Source organism: Nothobranchius furzeri, chromosome 6, assembly GCF_043380555.1.
Source record: "Nothobranchius furzeri strain GRZ-AD chromosome 6, NfurGRZ-RIMD1, whole genome shotgun sequence".
Taxonomy (NCBI): domain Eukaryota; kingdom Metazoa; phylum Chordata; class Actinopteri; order Cyprinodontiformes; family Nothobranchiidae; genus Nothobranchius; species Nothobranchius furzeri.
This window is the reverse complement of record NC_091746.1, coordinates 10,488,160-10,505,518: the sequence shown is the minus strand read 5'-3', so window position 1 is coordinate 10,505,518 and position 17,359 is coordinate 10,488,160.

Genomic DNA, 17,359 nt, shown 5'->3' with positions numbered 1-17,359 from the left:
CCTGTAGGCCCTCAATCAGACCCAGTGTTGACACGTGGCAAGACGCTCCTCGGGGCGCGTCTTGCTTGGGCCTCTCTCCTGGAGGCCCTCAGTCAGACCCATTGTTGATATGTGGCAAGACGCTCCTCGGGGCACGTCTTGCTTGGGCCTCTCTCCTGGAGGCCCTCAGTCAAACTCATTGTTGACATGTGGCAAGACGCTCCTCGGGGCGCGTCTTGCTTGGGCCTCTCTCCTGGAGGCGCTCAGTCAGACCCAGTGGTGACATGTGGCAAGACGCTCCTCGGGGCGCGTCTTGCTTGGGCCTCTCTCCTGGAGACGCTCAGTCAGACCCAGTGTTGACACGTGACAAGACGCTCTCCGGGGCGCGTCTTGCTTGGGCTTCTCTCATGGAGTCCCTCAGTCAGACCCATTGTTGATATGTGGCAAGACGCTCCTCGGGACACGTCTTGTTGGGGCCTCTCTCCTGGAGGTGCTCAATCAGACCCAGTGGTGACACGTGGCAAGACGCTCCTCGGGGCGCGTCTTGCTTGGGCCTCTCTCCTGGAGGCACTCAGTCAGACCCAGTGGTGACACGTGGCAAGACGCTCCTCGGGGCGCGTCTTGCTTGGGCCTCTCTCCTGGAGACGCTCAGTCAGACACAGTGTTGACACGTGGCAAGACGCTCCTCGGGGCGCGTCTTGCTTGGGCCTATCTCCTGGAGGCGCTCAGTCAGACCAAGTGTTGACATGTGGCAAGACGCTCCTCGGGGTGCGTCTTGCTTGGGCCTCTCTCCTGGAGGCGCTCAGTCAGACCGAGTCCTGACAAGTAACAAGACGCTCCTCGGGGCGCGTCTTGCTTGGGCTTCTCTCCTGGAGGCCCTCAGTCAGACCCATTGTTGACATGTGGCAAGACGCTCCTCGGGGCGCGTCTTGCTTGGGCCTATCTCCTGGAGGCGCTCAGTCAGACCGAGTGCTGACATAAGGCAAGATGCTGCTCGGGGCGCGTCTTGCTGGGTCCTCTCTCCTGGAGGCGCTCAGTCAGACCCAGTGCTTACATGTGGCAAGACGCTCCTCGGGGCGCTTCTTGCTTGGGCTTCTCTCATGGAGGCCCTCAGTCAGACCCATTGTTGATATGTGGCAAGACGCTCCTCGGGGCGCGTCTTGCTGGGGCTTCTCTCCTAGAGGCGTTCAGTCAGACCGAGTGCCGACATGTGGCAAGACGCTCCTCGGGACGCGTCTTGCTTGGGCTTCTCTCCCCGAGGCCCTCAGTCAGACTCATTGTTGACATATGGCAAGACGCTCCTCGGGGCGCGTTTTGCTTGGGCCTCTCTCCTGGAGGCGCTCAGTCAGACCCAGTGGTGACATGTGGCAAGACGCTCCTCGGGGTGCGTCTTGCTTGGGCCTCTCTCCTGGAGGCGCTCAGTCAGACCGAGTGCTGACATAAGGCAAGACGCTCCTCGGGGCGCGTCTTGCTGGGGCCTGTCTCCTGGAGGCGCTCAGTCAGACCCAGTGCTTACATGTGGCAAGACGCTCCTCGGGGCGCGTCTTGCTTGGGCCTCTCTCCTGGAGGCGCTCAGTCAGACCCAGTGGTGACATGTGGCAAGACGCTCCTCGGGGAAAGTCTTGCTTGGGCCTCTCTCCTGGAGACGCTCAGTCAGACCCAGTGTTGACACGTGACAAGACGCTCCTCGGGGCGCGTCTTGCTTGGGCTTCTCTCATGGAGGCCCTCAGTCAGACCCATTGTTGATATGTGGCAAGACGCTCCTCGGGGCGCGTCTTGCTTGGGCCTCTCTCCTGGAGGCGCTCAGTCAGACCGAGTGCTGACATGTGGCAAGACGCTCCTCGGGGCGCGTCTTGCTTGGGCTTCTCTCATGGAGGCCCTCAGTCAGACCCATTAATGAAAGGTGGCAAGACGCTCCTCGGGGCGAGTCTTGCTTGGGCCTCTCTCCTGGAGGTGCTCAGTCAGACCCAGTGTTGACATGGTGCAAGACGCTCCTCGGGGCGTGTCTTGCTTGGGCTTCTCTCTTGGAGGCCCTCAGTCAGACCCATTGTTGACATGTGGCAAGACGCTCCTCGGGGCGCGTCTTGCTTGGGCCTCTCTCCTGGAGGCGCTCAGTCAGACCGAGTCCTGACATGTAAGAAGACGCTCCTCGGGGCGCGTCTTGCTTGGGCTTCTCTCCTGGAGGCCCTCAGTCAGACCCATTGTTGACATGTGGCAAGACGCTCCTCGGGGCGCGTCTTGCGTGGGCCTATCTCCTGGAGGCGCTCAGTCAGACCGAGTGCTGACATAAGGCAAGATGCTCCTCGGGGCGCGTCTTGCTGGGTCCTCTCTCCTGGAGGCGCTCAGTCAGACCCATTGCTTACATGTGGCAAGACGCTCCTCGGGGCGCGTCTTGCTTGGGCTTCTCTCATGGAGGCCCTCAGTCAGACCCATTATTGATATGTGGCAAGACGCTCCTCGGGGCGCGTCTTGCTGGGGCTTCTCTCCTAGAGGCGTTCAGTCAGACCGAGTGCCGACATGTGGCAAGACGCTCCTCGGGACGCGTCTTGCTTGGGCTTCTCTCGCCGAGGCCCTCAGTCAGACTCATTGTTGACATGTGGCAAGACGCTCCTCGGGACGCGTCTTGCTTGGGCTTCTCTCGCCGAGGCCCTCAGTCAGACTCATTGTTGACATATGGCAAGACGCTCCTCGGGGCGCGTTTTGCTTGGGCCTCTCTCCTGGAGGCGCTCAGTCAGACCCAGTGCTTACATGTGGCAAGACGCTCCTCGGGGCGCGTCTTGCTTGGGCTTCTCTCATGGAGGCCCTCAGTCAGACCCATTATTGATATGTGGCAAGACGCTCCTCGGGGCGCGTCTTGCTGGGGCTTCTCTCCTAGAGGCGTTCAGTCAGACCGAGTGCCGACATGTGGCAAGACGCTCCTCGGGACGCGTCTTGCTTGGGCTTCTCTCGCCGAGGCCCTCAGTCAGACTCATTGTTGACATATGGCAAGACGCTCCTCGGGGCGCGTTTTGCTTGGGCCTCTCTCCTGGAGGCGCTCAGTCAGACCCAGTGGTTACATGTGGCAAGAGGCTCCTCGGGGCGCGTCTTGCTTGGGCCTCTCTCCTGGAGGCGCTCAGTCAGACCGAGTGCTGACATAAGGCAAGACGCTCCTCGGGGCGCGTCTTGCTGGGGCCTCTCTCCTGGAGGCGCTCAGTCAGACCCAGTGCTTACATGTGGCAAGACGCTCCTCGGGGCGCGTCTTGCTTGGGCCTCTCTCCTGGAGGCGCTCAGTCAGACCCAGTGGTGACATGTGGCAAGACGCTCCTCGGGGCGCGTCTTGCTTGGGCCTCTCTCCTGGAGACGCTCAGTCAGACCCAGTGTTGACACGTGACAAGACGCTCCTCGGGGCGCGTCTTGCTTGGGCTTCTCTCATGGAGGCCCTCAGTCAGACCCATTGTTGATATGTTGCAAGACGCTCCTCGGGGCGCGTCTTGCTTGGGCCTCTCTCCTGGAGGCGCTCAGTCAGACCGAGTGCTGACATGTGGCAAGACGCTCCTCGGGGCGCGTCTTGCTTGGGCTTCTCTCATGGAGGCCCTCAGTCAGACCCATTGTTGATATGTGGCAAGACGCTCCTCGGGGCGAGTCTTGCTTGGGCCTCTCTCCTGGAGGTGCTCAGTCAGACCCAGTGTTGACATGGTGCAAGACGCTCCTCGGGGCGCGTCTTGCTTGGGCTTCTCTCTTGGAGGCCCTCAGTCAGACCCATTGTTGACATGTGGCAAGACGCTCCTCGGGGCGCGTCTTGCTTGGGCCTCTCTCCTGGAGACGCTCAGTCAGACACAGTGTTGACACGTGGCAAGACGCTCCTCGGGGCGCGTCTTGCTTGGGCCTATCTCCTGGAGGCGCTCAGTCAGACCAAGTGTTGACATGTGGCAAGACGCTCCCCGGGGTGCGTCTTGCTTGGGCCTCTCTCCTGGAGGCGCTCAGTCAGACCGAGTCCTGACATGTAACAAGACGCTCCTCGGGGCGCGTCTTGCTTGGGCTTCTCTCCTGGAGGCCCTCAGTCAGACCCATTGTTTACATGTGGCAAGACGCTCCTCGGGGCGCGTCTTGCTTGGGCCTATCTCCTGGAGGCGCTCAGTCAGACCGAGTGCTGACATAAGGCAAGATGCTCCTCGGGGCGCGTCTTGCTGGGGCCTCTCTCCTGGAGGCGCTCAGTCAGACCCAGTGCTTACATGTGGCAAGACGCTCCTCGGGGCGCGTCTTGCTTGGGCTTCTCTCATGGAGGCCCTCAGTCAGACCCATTGTTGATATGTGGCAAGACGCTCCTCGGGGCGCGTCTTGCTGGGGCTTCTCTCCTAGAGGCGTTCAGTCAGACAGAGTGCCGACATGTGGCAAGACGCTCCTCGGGGCGCGTTTTGCTTGGGCCTCTCTCCTGGAGGCGCTCAGTCAGACCCAGTGGTGACATGTGGCAAGACGCTCCTCGGGGCGCGTCTTGCTTGGGCCTCTCTCCTGGAGACGCTCAGTCAGACCGAGTGCTGACATAAGGCAAGACGCTCCTCGGGGCGCGTCTTGCAGGGGCCTCTCTCCTGGAGGCGCTCTGTCAGACCCAGTGGTGACATGTGGCAAGACGCTCCTCGGGGCGCGTCTTGCTTGGGCCTGTCTCCTGGAGGCGCTCAGTCAGACCGAGTGCTGACATAAGGCAAGACGCTCCTCCGGGCGCGTCTTGCTGGGGCCTCTCTCCTGGAGGCGCTCAGTCAGACCGAGTGCTGACATGTGGCAAGACGCTCCTCGGGACGCGTCTTGCTTGGGCTTCTCTCCTGGAGGCCCTCAGTCAGACTCATTGTTGACATGTGGCAAGATGCTCCTCGGGGCGCGTCTTGCTTGGGCCTCTCTCCTGGAGGCGCTCAGTCAGACCCAGTGGTGACATGTGGCAAGACGCTCCTCGGGGCGCGTCTTGCTTGGGCCTCTCTCCTGGAGACGCTCAGTCAGACCCAGTGTTGACACGTGACAAGACGCTCCTCGGGGCGCGTCTTGCTTGGGCTTCTCTCCTGGAGGCCCTCAGTCAGACCCATTGTTTACATGTGGCAAGACGCTCCTCGGGGCGCATCTTGCTTGGGCCTCTCTCCTGGAGGCCCTCTGTCAGCCCCAGTGTTGACATGTGTCAAGACGCTCCTCGGGGTGCGTCTTGCTTGGGCCTCTCTCCTGGAGGCGCTCAGTCAGACCGAGTGCTGACATGTGGCAAGACGCTCCTCGGGGCGCGTCTTGCTTGGGCTTCTCTCCTGGAGGCCCTCAGTCGGACCCATTGTTGACATGTGGCAAGACGCTCCTCGTGGCATGTCTTGCTTGGGCTTCTCTCCTAGAGGCGCTCAGTCAGACCGAGTGCTGACATAAGGCAAGACGCTCCTCGGGGCGCGTCTTGCTGGGGCCTCTCTCCTGGAGGCGCTCAGTCAGACCCAGTGCTTACATGTGGCAAGACGCTCCTCGGGGCGCGTCTTGCTGGGGCTTCTCTCCTGGAGACGCTCAGTCAGACCCAGTGATGACATGTGGCAAGACGCTCCTCGGGGCGCGTCTTGCTTGGGCCTCTCTCCTGGAGACGCTCAGTCAGACCCAGTGTTGACACGTGACAAGACGCTCCTCGGGGCGCGTCTTGCTTGGGCTTCTCTCATGGAGGCCCTCAGTCAGACCCATTGTTGATATGTGGCAAGACGCTCCTCGGGGCGCGTCTTGCTTGGGCCTCTCTCCTGGAGGCGCTCAGTGAGACCCAGTGGTGACATGTGGCAAGACGCTCCTCGGGGCGCGTCTTGCTTGGGCCTCTCTCCTGGAGGCGCTCAGTCAGACCCAGTGGTGACATGTGGCCAGACGCTCCTCGGGGCGCGTCTTGCTTGGGCCTCTCTCCTGTAGGCCCTCAATCAGACCCAGTGTTGACACGTGGCAAGACGCTCCTCGGGGCGCGTCTTGCTTGGGCCTCTCTCCTGGAGGCCCTCAGTCAGACCCATTGTTGATATGTGGCAAGACGCTCCTCGGGGCACGTCTTGCTTGGGCCTCTCTCCTGGAGGCCCTCAGTCAAACTCATTGTTGACATGTGGCAAGACGCTCCTCGGGGCGCGTCTTGCTTGGGCCTCTCTCCTGGAGGCGCTCAGTCAGACCCAGTGGTGACATGTGGCAAGACGCTCCTCGGGGAGCGTCTTGCTTGGGCCTCTCTCCTGGAGACGCTCAGTCAGACCCAGTGTTGACACGTGACAAGACGCTCTCCGGGGCGCGTCTTGCTTGGGCTTCTCTCATGGAGGCCCTCAGTCAGACCCATTGTTGATATGTGGCAAGACGCTCCTCGGGGCGCGTCTTGCTGGGGCTTCTCTCCTAGAGGCGTTCAGTCAGACCGAGTGCCGACATGTGGCAAGACGCTCCTCGGGACGCGTCTTGCTTGGGCTTCTCTCCCCGAGGCCCTCAGTCAGACTCATTGTTGACATATGGCAAGACGCTCCTCGGGGCGCGTTTTGCTTGGGCCTCTCTCCTGGAGGCGCTCAGTCAGACCCAGTGGTGACATGTGGCAAGACGCTCCTCGGGGCGCGTCTTGCTTGGGCCTCTCTCCTGGAGGCGCTCAGTCAGACCGAGTGCTGACATAAGGCAAGACGCTCCTCGGGGCGCGTCTTGCTTGGGCCTCTCTCCTGGAGACGCTCAGTCAGACCCAGTGTTGACACGTGACAAGACGCTCCTCGGGGCGCGTCTTGCTTGGGCTTCTCTCATGGAGGCCCTCAGTCAGACCCATTGTTGATATGTGGCAAGACGCTCCTCGGGGCGCGTCTTGCTTGGGCCTCTCTCCTGGAGGCGCTCAGTCAGACCGAGTGCTGACATGTGGCAAGACGCTCCTCGGGGCGCGTCTTGCTTGGGCTTCTCTCATGGAGGCCCTCAGTCAGACCCATTAATGATATGTGGCAAGACGCTCCTCGGGGCGAGTCTTGCTTGGGCCTCTCTCCTGGAGGTGCTCAGTCAGACCCAGTGTTGACATGGTGCAAGACGCTCCTCGGGGCGTGTCTTGCTTGGGCTTCTCTCTTGGAGGCCCTCAGTCAGACCCATTGTTGACATGTGGCAAGACGCTCCTCGGGGCGCGTCTTGCTTGGGCCTCTCTCCTGGAGGCGCTCAGTCAGACCGAGTCCTGACATGTAAGAAGACGCTCCTCGGGGCGCGTCTTGCTTGGGCTTCTCTCCTGGAGGCCCTCAGTCAGACCCATTGTTGACATGTGGCAAGACGCTCCTCGGGGCGCGTCTTGCTTGGGCCTATCTCCTGGAGGCAATCAGTCAGACCGAGTGCTGACATAAGGCAAGATGCTCCTCGGGGCGCGTCTTGCTGGGTCCTCTCTCCTGGAGGCGCTCAGTCAGACCCAGTGCTTACATGTGGCAAGACGCTCCTCGGGGCGCGTCTTGCTTGGGCTTCTCTCATGGAGGCCCTCAGTCAGACCCATTATTGATATGTGGCAAGACGCTCCTCGGGGCGCGTCTTGCTGGGGCTTCTCTCCTAGAGGCGTTCAGTCAGACCGAGTGCCGACATGTGGCAAGACGCTCCTCGGGACGCGTCTTGCTTGGGCTTCTCTCGCCGAGGCCCTCAGTCAGACTCATTGTTGACATATGGCAAGACGCTCCTCGGGGCGCGTTTTGCTTGGGCCTCTCTCCTGGAGGCGCTCAGTCAGACCCAGTGGTGACATGTGGCAAGACGCTCCTCGGGGCGCGTCTTGCTTGGGCCTCTCTCCTGGAGGCGCTCAGTCAGACCGAGTGCTGACATAAGGCAAGACGCTCCTCGGGGCGCGTCTTGCTGGGGCCTCTCTCCTGGAGGCGCTCAGTCAGACCCAGTGCTTACATGTGGCAAGACGCTCCTCGGGGCGCGTCTTGCTTGGGCCTCTCTCCTGGAGGCGCTCAGTCAGACCCAGTGGTGACATGTGGCAAGACGCTCCTCGGGGCGCGTCTTGCTTGGGCCTCTCTCCTGGAGACGCTCAGTCAGACCCAGTGTTGACACGTGACAAGACGCTCCTCGGGGCGCGTCTTGCTTGGGCTTCTCTCATGGAGGCCCTCAGTCAGACCCATTGTTGATATGTGGCAAGACGCTCCTCGGGGCGCGTCTTGCTAGGGCCTCTCTCCTGGAGGCGCTCAGTCAGACCGAGTGCTGACATGTGGCAAGACGCTCCTCGGGGCGCGTCTTGCTTGGGCTTCTCTCATGGAGGCCCTCAGTCAGACCCATTGTTGATATGTGGAAAGACGCTCCTCGGGTCGAGTCTTGCTTGGGCCTCTCTCCTGGAGGTGCTCAGTCAGACCCAGTGTTGACATGGTGCAAGACGCTCCTCGGGGCGCGTCTTGCTTGGGCTTCTCTCTTGGAGGCCCTCAGTCAGACCCATTGTTGACATGTGGCAAGACGCTCCTCGGGGCGCGTCTTGCTTGGGCCTCTCTCCTGGAGACGCTCAGTCAGACACAGTGTTGACACGTGGCAAGACGCTCCTCGGGGCGCGTCTTGCTTGGGCCTATCTCCTGGAGGCGCTCAGTCAGACCAAGTGTTGACATGTGGCAAGACGCTCGCCGGGGTGCGTCTTGCTTGGGCCTCTCTCCTGGAGGCGCTCAGTCAGACCGAGTCCTGACATGTAACAAGACGCTCCTCGGCGCGCGTCTTGCTTGGGCTTCTCTCCTGGAGGCCCTCAGTCATACCCATTGTTGACATGTGGCAAGACGCTCCTCGGGGCGCGTCTTGCTTGGGCCAATCTCCTGGAGGCGCTCAGTCAGACCGAGTGCTGACATAAGGCAAGATACTCCTCGGGGCGCGTCTTGCTGGGGCCTCTCTCCTGGAGGCGCTCAGTCAGACCCAGTGCTTACATGTGGCAAGACGCTCCTCGGGGCGCGTCTTGCTTGGGCTTCTCTCATGGAGGCCCTCAGTCAGACCCATTGTTGATATGTGGCAAGACGCTCCTCGGGGCGCGTCTTGCTGGGGCTTCTCTCCTAGAGGCGTTCAGTCAGACCGAGTGCCGACATGTGGCAAGACGCTCCTCGGGGCGCGTTTTGCTTGGGCCTCTCTCCTGGAGGCGCTCAGTCAGACCCAGTGGTGACATGTGGCAAGACGCTCCTCGGGGCGCGTCTTGCTTGGGCCTCTCTCCTGGAGACTCTCAGTCAGACCGAGTGCTGACATAAGGCAAGACGCTCCTCGGGGCGCGTCTTGCAGGGGCCTCTCTCCTGGAGGCGCTCTGTCAGACCCAGTGGTGACATGTGGCAAGACGCTCCTCGGGGCGCGTCTTGCTTGGGCCTCTCTCCTGGAGGCGCTCAGTCAGACCGAGTGCTGACATAAGGCAAGACGCTCCTCCGGGCGCGTCTTGCTGGGGCCTCTCTCCTGGAGGCGCTCAGTCAGACCGAGTGCTGACATGTGGCAAGACGCTCCTCGGGACGCGTCTTTCTTGGGCTTCTCTCCTGGGGGCCCTCAGTCTGACTCATTGTTGACATGTGGCAAGATGCTCCTCGGGGCGCGTCTTGCTTGGGCCTCTCTCCTGGAGGCGCTCAGTCAGACCCAGTGGTGACATGTGGCAAGACGCTCCTCGGGGCGCGTCTTGCTTGGGCCTCTCTCCTGGAGACGCTCAGTCAGACCCAGTGTTGACACGTGACAAGACGCTCCTCGGGGCGCGTCTTGCTTGGGCTTCTCTCCTGGAGGCCCTCAGTCAGACCCATTGTTTACATGTGGCAAGACGCTCCTCGGGGCGCATCTTGCTTGGGCCTCTCTCCTGGAGGCCCTCTGTCAGCCCCAGTGTTGACATGTGTCAAGACGCTCCTCGGGGTGCGTCTTGCTTGGGCCTCTCTCCTGGAGGCGCTCAGTCAGACCGAGTGCTGACATGTGGCAAGACGCTCCTCGGGGCGCGTCTTGCTTGGGCTTCTCTCCTGGAGGCCCTCAGTCAGACCCATTGTTGACATGTGGCAAGACGCTCCTCGTGGCGTGTCTTGCTTGGGCTTCTCTCCTGGAGGCTCTCAGTCAGACCGAGTGCTGACATAAGGCAAGACGCTCCTCGGGGCGCGTCTTGCTGGGGCTTCTCTCCTGGAGACGCTCAGTCAGACCCAGTGATGACATGTGGCAAGACGCTCCTCGGGGCGCGTCTTGCTTGGGCCTCTCTCCTGGAGACGCTCAGTCAGACCCAGTGTTGACACGTGACAAGACGCTCCTCGGGGCGCGTCTTGCTTGGGCTTCTCTCATGGAGGCCCTCAGTCAGACCCATTGTTGATATGTGGCAAGACGCTCCTCGGGGCGCGTCTTGCTTGGGCCTCTCTCCTGGAGGCCCTCAGTCAGACTCATTGTTTACATGTGGCAAGACGCTCCTTGGGGCGCGTCTTGCTTGGGCCTCTCTCCTGGAGGCGCTCAGTCAGACCCAGTGGTGACATGTGGCAAGACGCTCCTCGGGGCGCGTCTTGCTTGGGCCTCTCTCCTGGAGGCGCTCAGTCAGACCCAGTGGTGACATGTGGCAAGACGCTCCTCGGGGCGCGTCTTGCTTGGGCCTCTCTCCTGGAGGCGCTCAGTCAGACCCAGTGGTGACATGTGGCAAGACGCTCCTCGGGGCGCGTCTTGCTTGGGCCTCTCTCCTGTAGGCCCTCAATCAGACCCAGTGTTGACACGTGGCAAGACGCTCCTCGGGGCGCGTCTTGCTTGGGCCTCTCTCCTGGAGGCCCTCAGTCAGACCCATTGTTGATATGTGGCAAGACGCTCCTCGGGGCGCGTCTTGCTTGGGCTTCTCTCATGGAGGCCCTCAGTCAGACCCATTGTTGATATGTGGCAAGACGCTCCTCGGGGCGAGTCTTGCTTGGGCCTCTCTCCTGGAGGCGCTCAGTCAGACCGAGTGCTGACATAAGGCAAGACGCTCCTCGGGGCGCGTCTTGCTGGGGCCTCTCTCCTGGAGGCGCTCAGTCAGACCCAGTGCTTACATGTGGCAAGACGCTCCTCGGGGCGCGTCTTGCTTGGGCCTCTCTCCTGGAGGCGCTCAGTCAGACCCAGTGGTGACATGTGGCAAAACGCTCCTCGGGGCGCGTCTTGCTTGGGCCTCTCTCCTGGAGGCCCTCTGTCAGCCCCAGTGTTGACATGTGTCAAGACGCTCCTCGGGGTGCGTCTTGCTTGGGCCTCTCTCCTGGAGGCGCTCAGTCAGACCGAGTGCTGACATAAGGCAAGACGCTCCTCGGGGCGCGTCTTGCTGGGGCGTCTCTCCTGGAGGCGCTCAGTCAGACCCAGTGCTTACATGTGGCAAGACGCTCCTCGGGGCGCGTCTTGCTGGGGCTTCTCTCCTGGAGGCGCTCAGTCAGACCCAGTGTTGACATGGTGCAAGACGCTCCTCGGGGCGCGTCTTGCTTGGGCTTCTCTCTTGGAGGCCCTCAGTCAGACCCATTGTTGACATGTGGCAAGACGCTCCTCGGGGCGCGTCTTGCTTGGGCCTCTCTCCTGGAGGCGCTTAGTCAGACCGAGTCCTGACATGTAAGAAGACGCTCCTCGGGGCGCGTCTTGCTTGGGCTTCTCTCCTGGAGGCCCTCAGTCAGACCCATTGTTGACATGTGGCAAGACGCTCCTCGGGGCGCGTCTTGCTTGGGCCTATCTCCTGGAGGCGCTCAGTCAGACCGAGTGCTGACATAAGGCAAGATGCTCCTCGGGGCGCGTCTTGCTGGGTCCTCTCTCCTGGAGGCGCTCAGTCAGACCCAGTGCTTACATGTGGCAAGACGCTCCTCGGGGCGCGTCTTGCTTGGGCTTCTCTCATGGAGGCCCTCAGTCAGACCCATTGTTGATATGTGGCAAGACGCTCCTCGGGGCGCGTCTTGCTGGGGCTTCTCTCCTAGAGGCGTTCAGTCAGACCGAGTGCCGACATGTGGCAAGACGCTCCTCGGGACGCGTCTTGCTTGGGCTTCTCTCGCCGAGGCCCTCAGTCAGACTCATTGTTGACATATGGCAAGACGCTCCTCGGGGCGCGTTTTGCTTGGGCCTCTCTCCTGGAGGCGCTCAGTCAGACCCAGTGGTGACATGTGGCAAGACGCTCCTCGGGGCGCGTCTTGCTTGGGCCTCTCTCCTGGAGGCGCTCAGTCAGACCGAGTGCTGACATAAGGAAAGACGCTCCTCGGGGCGCGTCTTGCTTGGGCTTCTCTCATGGAGGCTCTCAGTCAGACCCATTGTTGATATGTGGCAAGACGCTCCTCGGGGCGCGTCTTGCTGGGGCTTCTCTCCTAGAGGCGTTCAGTCAGACCGAGTGCCGACATGTGGCAAGACGCTCCTCGGGACGCGTCTTGCTTGGGCTTCTCTCGCCGAGGCCCTCAGTCAGACTCATTGTTGACATATGGCAAGACGCTCCTCGGGGCGCGTTTTGCTTGGGCCTCTCTCCTGGAGGCGCTCAGTCAGACCCAGTGGTGACATGTGGCAAGACGCTCCTCGGGGCGCGTCTTGCTTGGGCCTCTCTCCTGGAGGCGCTCAGTCAGACCGAGTGCTGACATAAGGCAAGACGCTCCTCGGGGCGCGTCTTGCTGGGGCCTCTCTCCTGGAGGCGCTCAGTCAGACCCAGTGCTTACATGTGGCAAGACGCTCCTCGGGGCGCGTCTTGCTTGGGCCTCTCTCCTGGAGACGCTCAGTCAGACCCAGTGTTGACACGTGACAAGACGCTCCTCGGAGCGCGTCTTGCTTGGGCTTCTCTCATGGAGGCCCTCAGTCAGACATATTGTTGATATGTGGCAAGACGCTCCTCGGGGCACGTCTTGCTTGGGCCTCTCTCCTGGAGGCGCTCAGTCAGACCGAGTGCTGACATGTGGCAAGATGCTCCTCGGGGCGCGTCTTGCTTGGGCTTCTCTCATGGAGGCCCTCAGTCAGACCCAGTGTTGACATGGTGCAAGACGCTCCTCGGGGCGCGTCTTGCTTGGGCTTCTCTCTTGGAGGCCCTCAGTCAGACCCATTGTTGACATGTGGCAAGACGCTCCTCGGGGCGCGTCTTGCTTGGGCCTCTCTCCTGGAGACGCTCAGTCAGACACAGTGTTGACACGTGGCAAGACGCTCCTCCTGGCGCGTCTTGCTTGGGCCTATCTCCTGGAGGCGCTCAGTCAGACCAAGTGTTGACATGTGGCAAGACGCTCCCCGGGGTGCGTCTTGCTTGGGCCTCTCTCCTGGAGGCGCTCAGTCAGACCGAGTCCTGACATGTAACAAGACGCTCCTCGGGGCGCGTCTTGCTTGGGCTTCTCTCATGGAGGCCCTCAGTCAGACCCATTGTTGATATGTGGCAAGACGCTCCTCGGGGCGCGTCTTGCTGGGGCTTCTCTCCTAGAGGCGTTCAGTCAGACCGAGTGCCGACATGTGGCAAGACGCTCCTCGGGGCGCGTTTTGCTTGGGCCTCTCTCCTGGAGGCGCTCAGTCAGACCGAGTGCTGACATAAGGCAAGACGCTCCTCGGGGCGCGTCTTGCAGGGGCCTCTCTCCTGGAGGCGCTCTGTCAGACCCAGTGTTGACATGTGGCAAGACGCTCCTCGGGGCGCGTCTTGCTTGGGCCTCTCTCCTGGAGGCGCTCAGTCAGACCGAGTGCTGACATAAGGCAAGACGCTCCTCCGGGCGCGTCTTGCTGGGGCCTCTCTCCTGGAGGCGCTCAGTCAGACCGAGTGCTGACATGTGGCAAGACGCTCCTCGGGACGCGTCTTGCTTGGGCTTCTCTCCTGGAGGCCCTCAGTCAGACTCATTGTTGACATGTGGCAAGATGCTCCTCGGGGCGCGTCTTGCTTGGGCCTCTCTCCTGGAGGCGCTCAGTCAGACCCAGTGGTGACATGTGGCAAGACGCTCCTCGGGGCGCGTCTTGCTTGGGCCTCTCTCCTGGAGACGCTCAGTCAGACCCAGTGTTGACACGTGACAAGACGCTCCTCGGGGCGCGTCTTGCTTGGGCTTCTCTCCTGGAGGCCCTCAGTCAGACCCATTGTTTACATGTGGCAAGACGCTCCTCGGGGCGCATCTTGCTTGGGCCTCTCTCCTGGAGGCCCTCTGTCAGCCCCAGTGTTGACATGTGTCAAGACGCTCCTCGGGGTGCGTCTTGCTTGGGCCTCTCTCCTGGAGGCGCTCAGTCAGACCGAGTGCTGACATGTGGCAAGACGCTCCTCGGGGCGCGTCTTGCTTGGGCTTCTCTCCTGGAGGCCCTCAGTCAGACCCATTGTTGACATGTGGCAAGACGCTCCTCGTGGCGTGTCTTGCTTGGGCTTCTCTCCTGGAGGCGCTCAGTCAGACCGAGTGCTGACATAAGGCAAGACGCTCCTCGGGGCGCGTCTTGCTGGGGCCTCTCTCCTGGAGGCGCTCAGTCAGACCCAGTGCTTACATGTGGCAAGACGCTCCTCGGGGCGCGTCTTGCTGGGGCTTCTCTCCTGGAGACGCTCAGTCAGACCCAGTGATGACATGTGGCAAGACGCTCCTCGGGGCGCGTCTTGCTTGGGCCTCTCTCCTGGAGACGCTCAGTCAGACCCAGTGTTGACACGTGACAAGACGCTCCTCGGGGCGCGTCTTGCTTGGGCTTCTCTCATGGAGGCCCTCAGTCAGACCCATTGTTGATATGTGGCAAGATGCTCCTCGGGGCGCGTCTTGCTTGGGCCTCTCTCCTGGAGGCCCTCAGTCAGACTCATTGTTTACATGTGGCAAGACGCTCCTCGGGGCGCGTCTTGCTTGGGCCTCTCTCCTGGAGGCGCTCAGTCAGACCCAGTGGTGACATGTGGCAAGACGCTCCTCGGGGCGCGTCTTGCTTGGGCCTCTCTCCTGGAGGCGCTCAGTCAGACCCAGTGGTGACATGTGGCAAGACGCTCCTCGGGGCACGTCTTGCTTGGGCCTCTCTCCTGTAGGCCCTCAATCAGACCCAGTGTTGACACGTGGCAAGACGCTCCTCGGGGCGCGTCTTGCTTGGGCCTCTCTCCTGGAGGCCCTCAGTCAGACCCATTGTTGATATGTGGCAAGACGCTCCTCGGGGCGCGTCTTGCTTGGGCCTCTCTCCTGGAGGCCCTCAGTCAAACTCATTGTTGACATGTGGCAAGACGCTCCTCGGGGCGCGTCTTGCTTGGGCCTCTCTCCTGGAGGAGCTCAGTCAGACCCAGTGGTGACATGTGGCAAGACGCTCCTCGGGGCGCGTCTTGCTTGGGCCTCTCTCCTGGAGACGCTCAGTCAGACCCAGTGTTGACACGTGACAAGACGCTCTCCGGGGCGCGTCTTGCTTGGGCCTCTCTCCTGGAGGCGCTCAGTCAGACCGAGTGCTGACATGTGGCAAGACGCTCCTCGGGGCGCGTCTTGCTTGGGCTTCTCTCATGGATGCCCTCAGTCAGAGCCATTGTTGATATGTGGCAAGACGCTCCTCGGGGCGAGTCTTGCTTGGGCCTCTCTCCTGGAGGTGCTCAGTCAGACCCAGTGTTGACAAGGTGCAGGACGCTCCTCGGGGCGCATCTTGCCTGGGCTTCTCTCTTGGAGGATCTCAGTCAGACCCATTGTTGACATGTGGCAAGACGCTCCTCGGGGCGCGTCTTGCTTGGGCCTCTCTCCTGGAGGCGCTCAGTCAGACCGAGTGCTGACATAAGGCAAGACGCTCCTCGGGGCGCGTCTTGCTGGGGCCTCTCTCCTGGAGGCGCTCAGTCAGACCCAGTGCTTACATGTGGCAAGACACTCCTCGGGGCGCGTCTTGCTTGGGCCTCTCTCCTGGAGACGCTCAGTCAGACCCAGTGTTGACACGTGACAAGACGCTCCTCTGGGCGCGTCTTGCTTGGGCTTTTCTCATGGAGGCCCTCAGTCAGACCCATTGTTGATATGTGGCAGGACGCTCCTCGAGGCGCGTCTTGCTTGGGCCTCTCTCCTGGAGGCGCTCAGTCAGACCGAGTGCTGACATGTGGCAGGACGCTCCTCGGGGCGCGTCTTGCTTGGGCTTCTCTCCTGGAGGCCCTCAGTCAGACCCATTGTTTACATGTGGCAAGACGCTCCTCGGGGCGCATCTTGCTTGGGCCTCTCTCCTGGAGGCCCTCTGTCAGCCCAAGTGTTGACATGTGTCAAGACGCTCCTCGGGACGCGTCTTGCTTCGGCTTCTCTCCTGGAGGCCCTCAGTCAGACTCATTGTTGACATGTGGCAAGACGCTCCTCGGGGCGCGTCTTGCTTGGGCCTCTCTCCTGGAGGCGCTCAGTCAGACCCAGTGGTGACACGTGGCAAGACGCTCCTCGGGGCGCGTCTTGCTTGGGCCTCTCTCCTGGAGACACTCAGTCAGACCCAGTGTTGACACGTGACAAGACGCACCTCGGGACGCGTCTTGCTTGGGCTTCTCTCATGGAGGCCCTCAGTCAGACCCATTGTTGATATGTGGCAAGACGCTCCTCGGGGCGCGTCTTGCTTGGGGCTCTCTCCTGGAGGCGCTCATTCAGACCGAGTGCTGACATGTGGCAAGACACTCCTCGGGACGCGTCTTGCTTGGGCTTCTCTCCTGGAGGCCCTCAGTCAGACTCATTGTTGATATGTGGCAAGACGCTCCTCGGGGCGCGTCTTGCTTGGGCCTCTCTCCTGGAGGCGCTCATTCAGACCGAGTGCTGACATGTGGCAAGACGCTCCTCGGGGCGCGTCTTGCTTGGACCTCTCTCCTTGAGGCGCTCAGTCAGACCCAGTGGTGACATGTGGCAAGACGCTCCTCGGGGCGCGTCTTGCTTGGGCCTCTCTCCTGGAGACGCTCAGTCAGACCCAGTGTTGACACGTGACAAGACGCTCCTCGGGGCGCGTCTTGCTTGGGCTTCTCTCATGGAGGCCCTCAGTCAGACCCATTGTTGATATGTGGCAAGACGCTCCTCGGGGCGCATCTTGCTTGGGCTTCTCTCATGGAGGCCCTCAGTCAGACCCATTGTTGATATGTGGCAAGACGCTCCTCGGGGCGCGTCTTGCTTGGGCTTCTCTCTTGGAGGCCCTCAGTCAGACCCATTGTTGACATGTGGCAAGACGCTCCCCGGGGCGCGTCTTGCTTGGGCTTCTCTCCTGGAGGCCCTCAGTCAGACCCATTGTTGACATGTGGCAAGACGCTCCTCGGGGCGCATCTTGCTTGGGCCTCTCTCCTGGAGGCGCTCAGTCAGACCGAGTGCTGACATGTGGCAAGACACTCCTCGGGGCGCGTCTTGCTTGGGCTTCTCTCCTGGAGGCCCTCAGTCAGACTCATTGTTGACATGTGGCAAGACGCTCCTCGGGGCGCGTCTTGCTTGGGCCTCTCTCCTGGAGGCCCTCTGTCAGACCCAGTGTTGACATGTGGCAAGACGCTCCTCGGGGCGCGTCTTGCTTGGGCTTCTCTCATGGAGGCCCTCAGTCAGACCCATTGTTGATATGTGGCAAGACGCTCCTCGGGGCGCGTCTTGCTTGGGCCCCTCTCCTGGAGGCGCTCATTCAGACCGAGTGCTGACAT